The sequence below is a fragment of the Chiloscyllium punctatum genome, chromosome 43 (assembly GCF_047496795.1).
Source record: "Chiloscyllium punctatum isolate Juve2018m chromosome 43, sChiPun1.3, whole genome shotgun sequence".
Classification (NCBI taxonomy): Eukaryota; Metazoa; Chordata; class Chondrichthyes; order Orectolobiformes; family Hemiscylliidae; genus Chiloscyllium; species Chiloscyllium punctatum.
Window position 1 is genome coordinate 1,616,498 of NC_092781.1, and position 17,141 is coordinate 1,633,638.

A 17,141-nucleotide genomic window follows, 5' to 3' on the forward strand; every position below is an offset into this window, starting at 1 on the left:
GCATAGCTGGGGCCCAAGGCTACTCCTTTGGTTTGGAGGAAGAGGGAGGATTGGAAGGAGAAGTTGTAAAGAGTGAGGACCAGTTCAGTCAGTCGAAGGAGAGTGTCAGCGGAAGGTTACTGATTGGTTCGGCGGGAAAGGAAGAAACGGAGGGCTTTGAGACCTTCATGATGGGGGATGGAGATGTATAGGGACTGGATGTCCATGGTGAAGATAAGGAATTGGGGACCAGGGAAGCGAAAATCATGGAGGAGGTGGAGGTCGTGGGTGGTGTCCCGAACATAGGTGGGTATTTCTTGGACTAAAGGGGACAGGACCGTGTCAAGGTATGCAGAAATGAGTTCGTTGAGGCAGGAGCAGGCTGAGACAATGGGTCGGCCGGTGCAGTCAGGTTTGTGGATTTTGGGCAGGAGGTAGAAACAGGAATTACGGGTTGGGGGATTATGAGGTTGGAGGCGGTGGATGGGAGATCCCCTGAGGTGATGAGGTAATTGATGGTCTGGGAGATAATGGTTTGGTGGTAGGAGATGGGGTCAAGCTCAAGGGGGCAGTAGGAGGAGGAGGTGTTTAGCTAAATGCCAGCTCGCGGACACCTCCTCCTACTGCCCCCTTGACATTTACCCCACCTCCCACTACCAAACCATCATCTCCCAGTCCATCCATAAAATTATCACCTCAGGGGATCTCCCATCCACCGCCTCCAACCCCATAATCCCACAAACCCGTACTACCTGTTTCTACCTCGTGCACAAAATCCTCAAACCTGACTGCGTCGGCCGACCCATTGTCTCAGCCTGTTCCTGCCCCACCGAACTCATTTCTGCATACCTTGACACGGTCCTGTCCTCCTTAGTCCAAGAACTCCCCACCTACGCTTGGGACACCACCCACGCCCTCCATCTCCTCCATGATTTTCGCTTCCCTGACCCCCAACGCCTTATCTTCACCATGGACATCCAGTCCCTATACACCTCCATCCCCCATCACGAAGGCCTCAACGCCCTACGATTCTTCCTCTCCCACCAAACCCACCAGGACTCTTCGTCTGACACTCTCCTTCAACTGGCTGGACTGTTACTCACTATTAACAACGTCTCCTTCCAATCCTCCCACTCCTCCAAACCAAAGGAGTAGCCATGGGCACCCGCATGGGCCGTAGCTATGCCTGCCTCTTCGTTGGATATGTGGAACAGTCCATCTTCCGCAGCTACACTGGCACCACTTCCCACCTTTTCCTCGGCTACATTGATGACTGTATCGGCGCTACCTTGTGCTCCCACGAGGAGGTTGAACAGTTCATCCACTTTACTAACACCTTCCACCCCGACCTCAATTTACATGGACGGTCTCAGACTACTCGCTCCCCTTCCTAGACCTCACCATCTCTATCTCGGGTGACGGACTCAACATGGTCGTATACTATAAACTGACTGACTCCCACAGCTACCTGGATTACACCTGTTCCCACCATGCCCCCTGTAAAAACGCCATCCCATATATCCAATTCCTTCGCCTTCACCGCATCTGCTCCCAAGAGTTCCAAACCCAGTATCGAACAACCCAGATGGCCTCCTTCTCCAAAGACCGCAATTTCCCCTCCGATGTGTTTGACGATGCTCTCCACCACATCTCCTTCACTTCCCGCTACTCTGCCTTTGAACCAGCCCCTCCAATCGCCACTAGGACAGAACCCCAGTGGTCCTCACCTACCACCCCACCAAACTCCAGATACATCGGATCATCCTTTTGCATTTCCGCCAACTCCAAACGGACCCCACCACCAAGGATATATTTCCCTCCCCACCCCTATCAGCGTTTCGGAAAGACCACTCCCTCCGTGACTCCCTCGTCAGATCGAACCCCACCCCCACCAACACAAACTCCACTGCCAGCACCTTCCTTTGCAACCACAAGAAATGCAAAACCTGCGCTGACACCTACCCCCTTACTTCTCTCCAAGGCCCCAAGGGATCCTTCAATATCCATCAGAAATTTGCCTCCACCTGCAAACACATTACTTAATGCATCCGCTGCACCCGATGTGGCCTCCTATACGTTGGGGAGACAGACTGCCTACTTGCGGAACGTTTCAGAGAACACCTCTTAGTCCCCCGCAACAACCAACCCAACCGCCCCGTGGCTGAACACATTAATTCCCCCTCCCACTCCGCCAAGGACATGCAGGTCCTTGGGCTCCTCCATCGCCTCACCATGGCAACACGACGCCTGGAGAAAGAGATAGTCATTTTCCACCTAGGAACCCTCCAACCATAAGGGATGAATGCAGATTTCTCCAGCTTCCTCATTTTCCCTCCGTCCACCATTTTTCAGTCCCAACCCTCAAACTCAGCACCACATTCTTGACCTGCAATCTTCTTCCCACCCACTCCGCCCCCACCCCCTCTCCGACCTATCACCCTCACCTTAACCTCCTTCCACCTATCGCAAACCCAACGCCCCTCCACCAAGTGCCACAGCCAGACGTTTTATCTTATCCTGCTTGGTACAACCTCCTCATTCCTAAAGAGGTGCTTATGCTCGAAACGTCGATTCCCCTTCTCATTTGATGCTGCCTGACCTGCTGCGCTTTTCCAGCCCCACCTATGTTTGGCAAGTTAAATACCCCCTTCCATAACTACCCCATTATGGTTGTTGATAACTGAGATCTCCGAACAAATCTGCTTCTCAATTTCACTTTTACTCGTACGGGGTCTATAATATAATCCCAGTAAGGTGATCATTCTTTTCTTATTTCTCAGTTCAACTCAAATAACTTCCCTGATTATATTTCCGGGAATATCATCCATAAGTGCAGTTGTTAAACGATCCTTAACCGAAAACGCCACTCCCTTGATTACTCCCGGTGCTGCAGACTAGTCTGTTTAGGAGTAGGGGTTTGAGGAGGTGAGTGGATAGCTGAGGAGCTGGTGTGGTAATTATAATGAATTTCAGAGTTGGAAGCTGTGCACATTTTGCTTGTTTAATAGTAAATAAATGAATTTGCAGTTTATGTTGATGACGTTTGAAATGTTGTCACTTTTTCAGTTTCCACTCTGAATTAGAGATAAGGGTTAGTTTATTTATTTTTTAAAATCAATTGTATTAGCCCTGAACCAGAAACTCAGAATTATTTGGTATGATCACTTGTTTTATTCCTCTTAAACGTTGTCAGTGAAGAGTCTCATTGCCCCATGGGTAATTTGAAGAATACCTGCAGTAATATATTGCTATGTAAAGAATGGAATGTGCCTTAATGTCCAGTCGAAGGAGCTTTGCATGTGATTCGGGAATAGGCATATGCGTAGTGGACGGAACTCCCAAAACGTGGGAGATGTTCACAGCTGACAGTGAATGGCGAGATTAAATTAATGAAAAGGGCATTTGAAACAGTGTAAGGCCACGAAGGGTGAGTATTATATAACCAGGGTTAAAGCAACAACACTGTAAAATAAAGAATTATGTTAAATTCAGAATCCCGAGGCGAGACCTGGCGTACCAACTCTATGTGAGGATGGGGATGACACTCATAGGGATGAGGATTGGGATTTTATTCCTGGATAACGGCTGAACTCCTAACATCTCCTGATTGTTCCCAGCACACACCACCATTACTAATATTTTTCAGTCTTTTGAAAATGAAGCATCCAGTCTTCATTGCTGATATCATGGCGTGAGTGGCCTGTGCCATCCTAAAATAGGGCCCATTCCCAGAATTAGAGTTATGTTAATGAAGCATGCTGCAAATGGTAAGAACAAACCCGCCAGTTTGGTCAATATGTTCAAACGATGATACAAATATAAACGCAGCAAAATTCCAGGAGTCGCCTGAATACGAAGTGTTCATGTTATGAGACTTAAATAAGCGGGCATCTGTCCGACAGAAGTGGTCTGCATTCCACAACTGAAAAAAAATCGGAAAGCTGATTCGCTTTTTTTAACACTATGCTTTTGTGATATTTTTCCTCCTGGTCTCACCGAAATGATCCAGCCAAATTATATGACCTCGTCAATAATATCCAGTCGCATATGAGTTGACTGGTTTTCTACTGGTGTTGTCAGAGCTAGGCTGGATCACGATGCAAGTTACAGGTAGAACAGATTATGTCCAGTGCCCTCGTGATCCTAAATGCCGTATTCCAGCCCTGACAGGGTTGATTGGTAGCATGGATACCCACTGGGTGCAGAACACAACTTATTTGCTCACCCAGCGACACCTCTGAGCAACCCATTCCCGAGGGTACACTGGAAATGGGGACAGGCAAGCCCCAGTACTACACCTTTCAATCTAGGAACAAAACGGCCTGCCCTTGTTTTAACTGTGGAAATATGGCCACTGGAGATTGATGTTTCTTTAATGTCACGTTGGAGCTAACATAGATATCGAATGCTTGCATTCGAGCAAAAGGAAAATCTGCTGATGCGCACTGAATCTCCATTGTGTTTTTGGTGTGACCCACGATTATGCAGCCTTGTGGGAACAGAGGACGTTTAACCCCCACTGTGCAGTGTAATAGTAATGCTGTTTTATCTAATCAATCTAGCACTTATCAAGATGTTCGGCTCACGCTGCGGTAACTAACATAGTCTCCAAAGGAATGGGCAGGTAGGTGCTGCTGTCAAGCAGGCAGCCTTACACCACAAATATCTGGTCCAATTTGGTCGTCAGGAAAACCTTGATGGAGGCAGCATGTGTATCGGTATGCCATACCTCGATAAGATACAATGATCCCGGGGAAGCCGCCTGCTGAAGAGCACAAACTATGGCCTCAATTATGGTAATCCCTCGATACCCAAACCAAAATGTTGGTGACCCCTGCTAGACAAGTTTACTTTCCATCTTTGCTGCTGCCTTTTTTACTTGGTTATGTGAACTTTGTGAACACGTGTGCAAGGAGGGAATGGTAAATATTGTATTAAAAACTTGGTGGCACCGAGATTTTTAGAAAGCATTTTGAAAAAGAGCTGAAGCGTATTTAATTTGTAAACAAACGAATTACATGTTGAAAGAGGGATGCCCTGTGGTTGTTAAAAATTTCCTTCCCCGGGGAGGGAGGTCTTTTTACTTGCCCACAACTTGCTTTTATAGAATCACCTCATGCACATTGTTATGAACATTGCCTAACAATATGACTGTCTGTGTAGTTTACACATTCTCCTTGTTTCTGCGTGGGTTTCCTCCGGGTGATCCCGTTTCCTCCCACAGTCCTTAGATGTGGAGGTAGGTGAATTGGCCATGCTAAATTGCCCATAGTGTTCGGTGCATTAGTCGGAGGGAAATGGGTCTGGGTGTGTTACTCTTCGGAGAGTTAGTGTGGACTGGTTAGGCCGAAGGGCATGTTTCCACGCTGTAAGGAATCTAATCTAAAAATAAAAATATTGTGGATGGACCAAAACTATCCTAATGACTGATAAAGCTCCCACTGTTGTGTTGGACAAGTGGAAGTCCTTGCATGAGTTAGCAAAAGCTGTTCAAAGTTTTCACTCACGGAACGCCAAGTGAAAGAAATAGAAACAGGGCAAATTGCAGCTGAGGTGGAAGGACTCTTTGCTCGTTCGGCTGGTGACCCGTTCAGCAGTCAATTTCAAGGGGAGGCCACATGGAGGATGGGACACAGTGCATCAAAGCACCACACCTTGAAGAAAATCTATTGATTCCTGCTGTGTTACCTGCAAAGCAACGACCGCAGATATCTACCAGAAAGAATTGCATTTTAATACTTCCTTTGTATGACATATCTCTGTGCACAGAAGATCAGCCACTCTGTCTCTTGGGGTTGTGCCCACAATCCTTTCCATCCCAAAGGTAGGATTCTTGAACGGCAGGTCCTTTTTAATGAATCTGACACTGCTGAAGGGTTTTCATCAACGTTGTTCTGCTGCTGTCACGACTTTTCAAATCCATGCCACCTTCGTATAAATGATCGGCGCCCCTTCCACTTATGGGGACATTACAATAGTGATAAGCGGATTATAGGATGGACACTTTTGGAGGGTGATTCTTGCCACGCTATAATCTATGACATACATCCCCGCCTCTGTTTCTCTCTAATATCATGACAACAATCACAACACTACCAAGTATTTGCATTGAAAGTCAATCTCGTTTGGGTTGGCGGGATGGGTTCAATAAATACCTTGACTCCATCCTCCTTTCAGCGTCTGACTTCTTATCCACTATGGTTGGCAGCATATTTATTCTCACCGTTTTCGACAGGACTGCCATTAATTCCTCTTCACCAATTTTGGCTTGCTGTCCAAATTGATCAGTTATTCGCTTTCAATGGCATTATTTTTAATTTATGGCCAGAAGGCTTAGCACTGTCTGCATGCCTCCAGGACTGGCAGCTGTTATCTCGGGTATGCAATCCCTTTTCTTTACCACTCCCTAAATTCATCTTTTGATACTCCGATGCCTCGTAGGAAGAGAATTCTTCCTGCTGGTCATGTCATTTTAACTATCCTTTCACCTCTTTATCCCACTCTTCAACTTGAGGTTGAAGTACGAAAGATTGCCACCACTCTGGAAGAGTTTACAAATGCCACTACTTTGACTTTTGCCATACTGAATGCAGAGATCATGGCTATCTGCGCTATGGCCCTTCAGAATCATATCGCTCTCAACTATGTTTTGTCAGTGAAATGGGGCACTTGTGCCCTGATCAGCTCCAAATATTGCACTGATATCCATGACTCTCGTCATCACATTACAAACAGAGCCACAAATATTCGCAACTCGGATTCTTCTCCCCTTGACACTTGTTCACAATGTGAGCTTTGGACTTGAGTAGGTAGTCTACTTGGCTTTTGTGCGCCGACACTTTTTCAGGAAACATGGTTCTAGTTGCTATTTTTGTTCTGCTCTTGCTTCCCATTGTTTTCTTTGAACGATGCTGTGCCAGCTTTGTGTCACTACTGCTACCGATTTAAACTATTTTTTCCCTGTTTGAATTTTTTTTTCTGTTTCAAATTTCCCCACTAGTTTATGAATACTCTAACTCTATTAGTTTGGATTTCTCTGCATGTGACCATGAAGGGCCACATTCTGACAAACACTTGGGTCTGTTTATGTCGATCACTTTGCCAAACCTTCTAAGCTGACCCTCTGATTGGTTAAAACGTGAACCCTGGGCTCTTTGTAAGAACCCAAGCCGACATTTGATCATATATTAAAGCTGGGAATCCATTTTAATTTTAAAATTAGTGTCTACTTGTGCGTTCCTAAGCTCAGTGAGGTGGCTGATCTTTTTGCTGTTCTGCCACCTGACAGTGAATACTTTCCCAGCTTGGGAATGTTCTTCTTTTAGAGTAATCTATTGTTATACTAACATTTGCGATCAACTACCAACCAGCATTGTCCAGACAGCGACGTGACTAGGGCTAGTGACTGGACCGATTGCCCACTTACTAATTACAGTTCAATCAGCAGTTTGCTAATTAATATTGATTGTAACATATATAATCACGCAGCATTCTGCATCTCGTCAGAGTAACATGTTACCATTAGGTCGACTTGTCTTACCCCGTGAGCTCACAAGTATAGAGTCAATAATTTAAATTTTGTGTGGCACGATTACTTATCTGAATTAGGCAGCTATGAGTGAGTGACTCACTGAAATGATTCATTTCATCTCCAACACTGTGATACATGACCGGTTCTGGTGATTTGTCCAGTATCATACTAGTCAAACCCATCAATGCCTGTTCCAAATTATTTCAGTCTGCTAAAGAGCTTCATCGTCCAACTTGTTCACTTCTGTACCTCAGTCCTCCTTTGTCCACTTTAAATAGATTTGAAGCGGTCATGTAACAAATGATCAAGTTCTCCAGCTTCATATACAGATTGCCCCCTTGGTTTCTCTTGGGCGCTCATTGTTCCCTGGTTGTTATGTTCCGCTTGAAGTATGTGCAGAATACCTTGGCATTCTTGTGAACTTTGACTGCTTGTATTTGTCCATGTTCCTATGATAGTCAGTGGTCTCAGTGTAAATTTTCACTGCCGTCGCCTCTGATATTTTTGAATCACGAGTGAACAGAATTTCCACTTTAGATAATCTTGCCTTTGTGAAGAGAGACATGAAAGTGACTGTTTAGTTTCTCTGTAATTTCGCAATCCTCTGCGAAAATAATGATGTAGTCCGGATATTCACCATTTCATATTTGCCCTTGCATTCACGTTCCTTTCAAGTATCGATTGAAGCCTTTGCTCGACCAAGTGTTTGATGCTGGTTTGAATTCTTCTTCCCTTTATGGTCCTAATCAGATCATTGGTCGTCCTTTGCTCGGTCCGAAATTTCTTCAAATCCAGGATTTCTACAATACCGGGTAAGTCTGTGAGCCGCTTCCTTTGACCTAATGCAATCCTGAACTTGTATTGTTAAATATCATTTAGCCATCCTACCATTTTGTTGTTTGCACTGATGTGGGTATATGTGTATTGTTCATATTACACTGTTTTTTTTTAAAAGCCATTGTTTCATTGCCATTAATTTTCTGTGAATCCTTTCCATATACTGTTGCCATTTACCGAAGTCAATTTGCCTCACACAACTTCAAGGCTTGCATGACTCGAGGTTATTACCGTAACTTGAAATAAAAACAAACGTTTTATATTTAGGTGTCTGTTAAAAATCAATATGTTATGATCGCTATTCCCAAAATGTATTCCACCCCAAGGTTTTCAATTACCTCCTCTGAACAATTCCAACATGGCTTGTTCTCCAACGCACTGTCAACATATTGTTAATTCAAAACATCGCACACACGCTCACGAGTTCCATTTCTCCCATCATGAACATTCGCTTGGATCAGCACAGTTTAGCTACAACTTTAAGGTCTCCATTATTCGTGCAGTACCCATAAACCTGGATACCTAATTTCCTGATTTATGAGTTACCCAAAATTTGCATTTCATTTTTCACTTTGATATGTAACTTCGAACAACATTTACTTAATTTTGCTGTTTCTCAGCAAGACCCGAGTAGATTCTGTGGAATCTGAGCAATGTGTATTTTGGGTAGTTTAATTGGAGATTTAGGCGAGATAAATGGCGAGGTCGATCCCGATGTTGAGCTCGTCTTATCACACCTTATTCGGTCTTCTCAAGCAACATTGTGTCATTTTTACTAGAAGTCCGCATATGATGCTTGTGAAGAGAAGCACACTGAACATTTTTAACAATACTGTGCATTCCTACATACATTTAGCACTGTTTGAACATAGGTGGGAACCCTACAGCAGGCTGGCAAAGTATTGCCGCTGCTCTACGGGAACTTGGTGAAATCACACCTCAAGTAGTGTGCACAGTTCAGTCTCCCTCACAGAGGAAAGGATATTGTAACATTGGAAGCAGCTCAAAGAGGGTTCCCTCAACTAATTCCTGCAATGATGACGTTGACCTTTTTGGAAGATTACAAGAATAAAACATGGTCGAAGTTTTCCCCATCAAACACCAGAAGGAGTTCGCAACAGATGCTAATTACACAGGAATGACAGGGAACAGCGGAAGTATATTCAGGCAATTACGCTATTACAGCAGAACATGACGAGGCTGGTCAGCCCCTGGAATTCGAGTTACAGTTACAGGAGAAGGCCAATAAGCCCCTCAAGCGAACAACAGTGGACCATAGGAGACAATGATGCACCAGTATCCTGTAACATGGCAAGAGTATCAACCTTCTCAGGTCTGTAGCACAGGAAATGGAAGAGGCCGAACAGTGACTGGAGATTGGTACACTGAGACAACAGGAGCCCATTAAGCGCAATCAGCCTGTTGCACGGGAATTAGATACCGGAAAACCTACCTGAGAATTATTATGGGAAAGGTGAAGGTAAATCAGCTCCGTATCTGTTGTATGGTAACCAATCACTCCCACAATTACATTTCAGTCATGCAGGAGATTAACGGTCAGTATTGCCAGCTGTTATAGATTGACAGGAAGAGACTCTTCAGGCCCTCAAAATATTACACAGTAAGAAGAAAATTCCATGAGTCCGTGAAACCCATGTAAATCAACAGGAGAAAAGCAGACGTTAGGTTAAATACAGTGTGGAAATGGGCCAGTCCGCCCAACAAATTCCCTCTGACCAATGCACCTAACACTACAGGCAATTTATTACAGCCAATTCAGCTGACCTACACATCTTTGGACTTTCGGAGGGAACACACATAGTACATGCAAACTCCACCCAAACAGTCCTGAGAGTGGAATCGCACCTTGGACCCTAATACTGTAATGCAGCAGTGCCAATCACTGACCCAACGTGCTCGAGTCGGTTATTGAGGACATTCCTGCAATTTGGCGAATAATATAAGAACACCAGGCGAACATGGAAATTATCGAGTGTGTAAACCAGGAACAGAATGACGTCATTCAGCCACTCATGCCTATTCCACAGTAATCGAAGGAGATCTGTTAAAACCTTGTGCCTGTTGCGCAGAAGTTGAATGTGAAGTAAAACAAAGTGAAACGTGGAAGTAAACGAAAGGGAAGAACGATAAATAATAATCTTCATTCATCACTATAAAAGCGGTGAGCAATGTGTCAGGATTTAAGGCAATTTGTCGTAATCCATTATTAATTAATCAATCAAAGGATATCTGGAAGGTCAAGCCACAATCCATCAGAGTTCGTATAGAGTAAGAAGAATTTATTTGCTCAATTCTTTAAAGCCGACAGAAGCAATATAGAGAACGGGATTTTGGAAATGTCAACTGGAAAAGGCATTGTGTAAAATGGTACACACAATATTAAGCTGCAAAATAGCAGCACATCGGTAAAGCAATTAATTTATTAACTTGGGAAAATGTTCGTGAACCAACAAACCGCAGAGTAATGGAATAGTGGCGCCTCTCTTTTCTTGGCAATTTTTGGAATGCCATCGAATTCAGTTCTCAGGCCCCAACCATTTGCCATCTCTTCTATTTAATGGATCAGTAGATAGAAAACGCTACATTTACGTTTTAAGATGAGAAGAAAACAGGAGGCAAAGTTGTTTGTTGTTCTGAAGATGTAAAAAAAAAAGTGGACATGAATATTTTAGATGAATGGTCCAAACCTTGATAGACAATATTTAAAATGGGTAAGAACGCGCTTATCTATTTTGATCTGAGGAATAAACAGGCAACCAGCTAAGTAAGTGGAGAGAATGCCAGTGAGCTTATGTGCAGAGAGATCGGGGCGTCCTCTTGCCTCTCACTAAAACTCACATGAAGGTGCAGCAGGGAATGAGAAAAACAAGTGTAATTTCAACACTATCTTGTAAAATAATCAAGTATAACTCGAGGGAAGAACTATTTCATTTTGGCAAGGAGTTATTCAAATCGCAACTGGATTACTGTGCACGGTCTTTAGTACCCTGACTGCAGGAGGGACGGAGTTGCAATGAAGGCAGTTCAGAAATGGTTCACTCGATTGATTCCAGAAATGACCAGTTGTCTTATGAAGAGAGATTGAGCAGTTCAGGTCTATACTTTCTGGAGTTTAGAAGAATGAGAGAAGATCACATTGAACTCTGTTGGATGTGAAAACCGATTGACAATGCAGAAGTGGATTGGATATTTCCTCGTGGGCCAATCGACAGGAAGTGATCACTGTTTTAGGATACAGTGAAGCAGATTTTAAAAAGGGATGACGAGGTTTTACTTCTCGCAATGGTTTGTGAACCTATGTAATTCACTGTCCCAGAGTGCAGTGTATGCTGGGACATTACGTTAATGAAGCGATGTGGAGAGTGGACTGAAAAGTGGAACTGAGACTGATATGACATCAGCCATGAGCATTTTAAATGACATAGCAGGCTCGAGAGGCTTAATTTTCGACGCATGCTACTTGCTATTATTCACCCCTTCGAAATTGTTGCATCCTGTCTTACGGGGACACCTCCCCCGTTCAAGATTCTTCTTAAACATTTGGAACAGTGGTTTTCCTTCCTTTTCTCCAACATCAGCCTCTCACAAAACTCATCCGCACCTAGCAATCTGTCCACTTTGATTCCATTAAAATCTATCAACGCCTGTTCGCATTTTGTTTCAATCTGTTCAGGATCTTCAGTTACCATCTTCATGAATTCTCATCCTGTATCCTCCTTCTCCGTATTAAAATAGATGTGAAGCTCTCATCGATCAATGTTCTCCAGCTTCATACACAGATTGCACCTTGATTCCGAATGAGCCCTAATTGCTCCATGTTTTTCTCTTCTGCTTGATGTATGAGTAGAATATTTTGGGATTCTCCCTAACCTTACCTGGCAGCACCTCTCCATGTTCCTGTGACAGTCAGTCCCCTCGGTGTGTATTTTCTGACTTTTAGTGCGATCACCACTCACTCTTTGAAACATTACACAACACAAACTGCGTTAATGCCTTCCCAGAATGCGCAGGGAAAAGAAACAATTGTGATTCCCTAAGACAATTAATGAGACTATTATCGTTTTCTCTAAAATTCTATTCTGAAGTACATGTGGTTCATCAGTCGTAACATTGCTCAATCCAGGTATGATTTCAAACAATGCATCGTCGCTGATATGAGTTTTATTTTTAGTCTTCAGATATGCAAGTCACATGGTAACTTGGTGTTTCTGGGAGATATTAAGGATCTTCCTCAATGAAGCCACACAGAATGTAGTTGTTTAGTTTTCTTGCAATTTCTCTGTTCTTAGCAATGAATTACTCTGCCCACACATTCACTTTCACCATTGACCTTTATTGCATTTCCTCTGAACTATATCTGGAATCTATTGGCAGTCTTTATGTTTCTATTTATTTTACAATCTTGTTTCGTTTATGATTTACTTATTAGCCTTTTGCTCCTTCTTTGCTGGATCGTACGTTTCATTGCATCCATGTTTTCCCACAATGCCTTCAATTTATCTCAGCTGTTTTCTTTTGATCTCATGCCACATTTAAGTTGACTTTTGGTAACCATAATTGAGTCATTTTTTACTGTTTCCACTTTTGGGGGAGATATGTTTATTGTACTGCTGAGAGGGTTTCAATGGGTAATGCCCATTGTCATCCTTCGAAAGAAATCTGTTTCACCACCTTCTCCAACTCACTGAAGTCAACTTCCCCTCAGAACGTTATGGCTTGGATGATTCAGATCTAAAAACAAAATTTCAAAAAAAAAATTATTGTATTATGACATAAAAGAAAACCAATGTGTTATTCTCAAGTCTTCCAAATAATTCCACTGCAGCAAGGTTTGCAATTAACTCTTCTTATCACACAGCACTAATTCCAAAACAGCATAACTCAGTGCTCAACATTCTGGACATTCAAACCTTCTCATACATGATCATGAAACTCATTTTCCCTGCATTAGCATTCACATGGGTTTACACAGTTTAAGTGTAAAGTGATTTTATCCTGTAACTTGAATAATTACTCCAGTACTGAAAAAAATTGTACATCTAATTTACACCGTGTTCCAGCAGAACCGGACAAGGCTACTCAATCACTTTGAGCCTGATATACACTTAAAGAAGGGGGGCAATCAACCCCTCCAGCCTTCAACACTGTACCTAGAGTCGGCCATGCAACACCAAAATCTTGTTACACAGGGAGAAAATTAGTTCATTTAGTTTCTTCAAGTCTGCAACAGAAAAGCTGGAAGACATTGTTACACGTGAATAACATGAGGGCTTTCAGTCTAATGAGCCTGCTGCATGGTAATTGGTGAAGGTGACAAAACAATTTGAGACTTTTTATGGTGAAGGAAGAGGTAATTCAGCCATGTGTTCGTTGTATGGGAACAACAATAGACTAATCACTCCCCCGATCAGGAAGGCTGGAAGGGACCTTTCAGTAACTGAAGTCCTTGTTGGAGGAATATGAGGAGACAGTTTAGCCCATCGAACAATCACAGATCAACAGGAAGATTGGATAAAACCTTGATGCAGCTAACATATCATCAGGAGAGTATAAGCCAACCTTGAGTTTATTACTCACGATATTCTGCACGACGAAACGTTAATGTAGGTACACCAGGCGGACATTCATCACATCCAATGTGTAAACATTGAATCGTGAGAGTACAATCAGTCATTCTTGCCTTATACACCAATTGGAGCAGATCTTTTAAAATCTTGTGCCTCTTCCACAGGAATTGAAAGTGACAAGGAGGTTACAGATAGCGAAGTATGTTCACTAGTGAACACAAAGCAGTGAGCAAACAACTGGGATTTAAAGCAACTTGTTCGAATCCATTATTAATTCATTGATAACAGGATATTAGCTAACTTAAACCACGATACATACATTTCTGCATGGTTCATGAAGAATTCATTTACTCGAATTTCTTAAAGTTGTGTCAAGTAAAGTAGACAAATTAAATCATGGAAATGTAAAGTACCTGCGCTTCAAGAAGCATTGAATAAAATTCTTCACAAAATGTTCCGCTTCAATACAGAAATGGGCATGCGTTCTGGAGGAATTTATTTGCTTGGATAGAGGTTCGCTGAACAAAACAAAACGTAGAGAGATGGAATGGATGGGTCATTTTATGGTTTGACAATTTAGCGCGTGCATAGAGTTCTGATGGCAGGTTGCAACTATTCTCCATCTACCGGATTACTTGTATGAGGTTTGTTAAAATGCTACAATCACATTTTCAGATGAAACTAGAAGAGATGGAAGAATACGTTGACACATTGAAGATGTAAAATGTTTACAAAAGAACATGAATAGTTTAGATAAGTGGTATAATATTTGGCTCATACAATTGAAAATGGATCATTATGCCGTTATCCATTTTGATCAGAGGAATACAACTGCAACTTGATATGTAAATGGGGTGACATTTCAGAGAACATACATGCAGAGGGGTCTGAGTGTTCTCGTGTATATCACAGAAACTCACCGGCAGGTGCAGCAGGGAATTTGTAAGTCAATTAAAATGTCAGCATTCATTTATAAAATAATAGGGTATAAAACAAGAGAAGAATTACTGTAACTATGCAAGGTATTAGTGAGAGTGCAACAGGAGTAGGATTTTCATTTTTGTTGCCATGAACGATGGAAAGATGCGTTTGCATTGGAGGCAGTTCAGAAGAGGTTCACTGTACACCTTCCAAAGATGAAGAGTTTGTCATCTGGGGTCAGATTGAGCAGTTCGTACATTCTGAAATTTAGAAGAATGAGAGGAAATCTCATTGATGTCTGCAAGATGCGAAATGTGATTGATACTGTAGGTCTGGAGTGGATATATCCTCATTTGCGGCAATCTAGAAGATGATATCATACTTTTAGGAAAAGGTAGAACAGAGTTTTCTTATAAAAAGTGTGACAAGAACATTATTCTCTCTTTGTTCCTCACTGCCGCAGCTTGCAATCGATGCTGGGACACTGAGGACATGAAGGAATATGTGGACTCGTCGGGAAAGTGGAACTGAGGACGAGGTGACGTCAGCCGTTTTTGCATTAAATCGCAGAGCAGGTTGAAGGGGCTGAAGTGCCGACTGATAGTCCTCTTTTTTACTCAGCCCGTCGAATAGTCGACACAGGCATTGGAGCGGACTGGTTATCAGACAGGAAGCAGACACTCGGGATAAATCAGTTTTAATCAATTTGACGGAATGCAACCAGTGGAGTCACAAAGTGAAAAGTGCTGGTCCGTCAATATGTGCCATCTATATCAATCAGATGGAGGAATGGGACAAATGCACTGGAACTGTTCTGAGGAAAGGTAACCAGACGCGAAACGTTGTCCGTGATTTTGCTTCACAAATGCTGCCAGAGCTGCTGGCATTCTCCAGCAAATTATGTTTTCCTTGAAGTTGTTGTGTGCACTGTAACCGCTATTGATGATGACACGAATATAAGAAGGAAACTAAATTAAGAAGAGAAGGTGGAGAGTCTGCAGATGAATTCACACAGATAAAGTCAATGGGTAAGCATTTAGCAGGTGATACGTGACAGGAAATGTGAGCGGTCCTTTTTGCTGGAAGAATGCAAGGCAGTATGTTACTGAAATGAAGAGCGAATGCATTACAGCGCAGTACAGGCCGTTCGGTCCCAGAAATTAGCGACACTTTTGTACTGAAAGGTTCAATCTTACCCCTGCAGATTTAGTAAGTGTTGCTTCATCGCCATGAAGGTCTGCTCTCTGATGTTCCCAATGGCCCATTGTTCTCAGTGCACACTGGACATTTTCAAGAGTTTGGTTGGCGATGGGGATTGTTGAGGGGAAGATGTTTAGAGCTGTGTTTCAAGTGGACAGACTTCCTCACCAGGCCATCCTTTATTTCTACTCGGCATCCGAAGACGATGTTGACCAGTTGACTGATTCCGAACAAAGTGGCTGAATTGCTTCACCAACATGATGTACTGTGCATGGTCACACTTCACATTAATGTTCGTTCAGTTTCTCTACCTCTCGCCATTGACATGCTGATCCCAAAGAGCCATATACATTTGGGGATACCTCCGTACACAGTAACCAAGGGTACACACGGCAGGTCCCTCCTGATCGAGAAAATATTGCATTTGAGTCGTCCACTATCTATAACCTCCATCATCGAATGGTGATAGTGACGTTGATATACAGGGCAATTGTGGATATATCACCAACTCCAGCCTGGGACGTTCCAGATCACAGAAGCTGAATGGAACTGTGACCCTAAAGGCACAGGTAGCACCATCCTCCCACTGGCGTGTACCTGCAGGTCGTGTGGAATGAGATGACACCGCTTTCTGAACAGATTAGTGTTCAGTCAGGGACCCCTCACACTCTACTCCTTTGTTAAATGTAGCTGAGGAAGCCGTTCTGGAAAACCCCGTGGTGACTGTAAATTCCTTTCCTCACACACTCACTCCGTGGATTGAGAGCTTTCCCTAATGGGAGCCTCTGCTCCATTTGTTGATCATGTTGCAGACTCAGATGCTGGAGCCGCAATCCACATGCACGGACCAGGGCTGGACTGTCAAATCCTCAGGTCTCATTGAATGTCTGTCGCGGCTCTCAAAACACAAATCCTGGAAAGGCATTCCCGACACCTGTACGAACATTTCAGTAACAGGGGACAATCAGAAACCCTTAAGCAACAGGTTAGCTGCTTGGTCTTTTACAATGATACATCAGGACCGAATGAGGCCATTCAGCCAATTCTAGCCGCTTACCACTTAAGGAGGTGGAGAGCTGAAATGT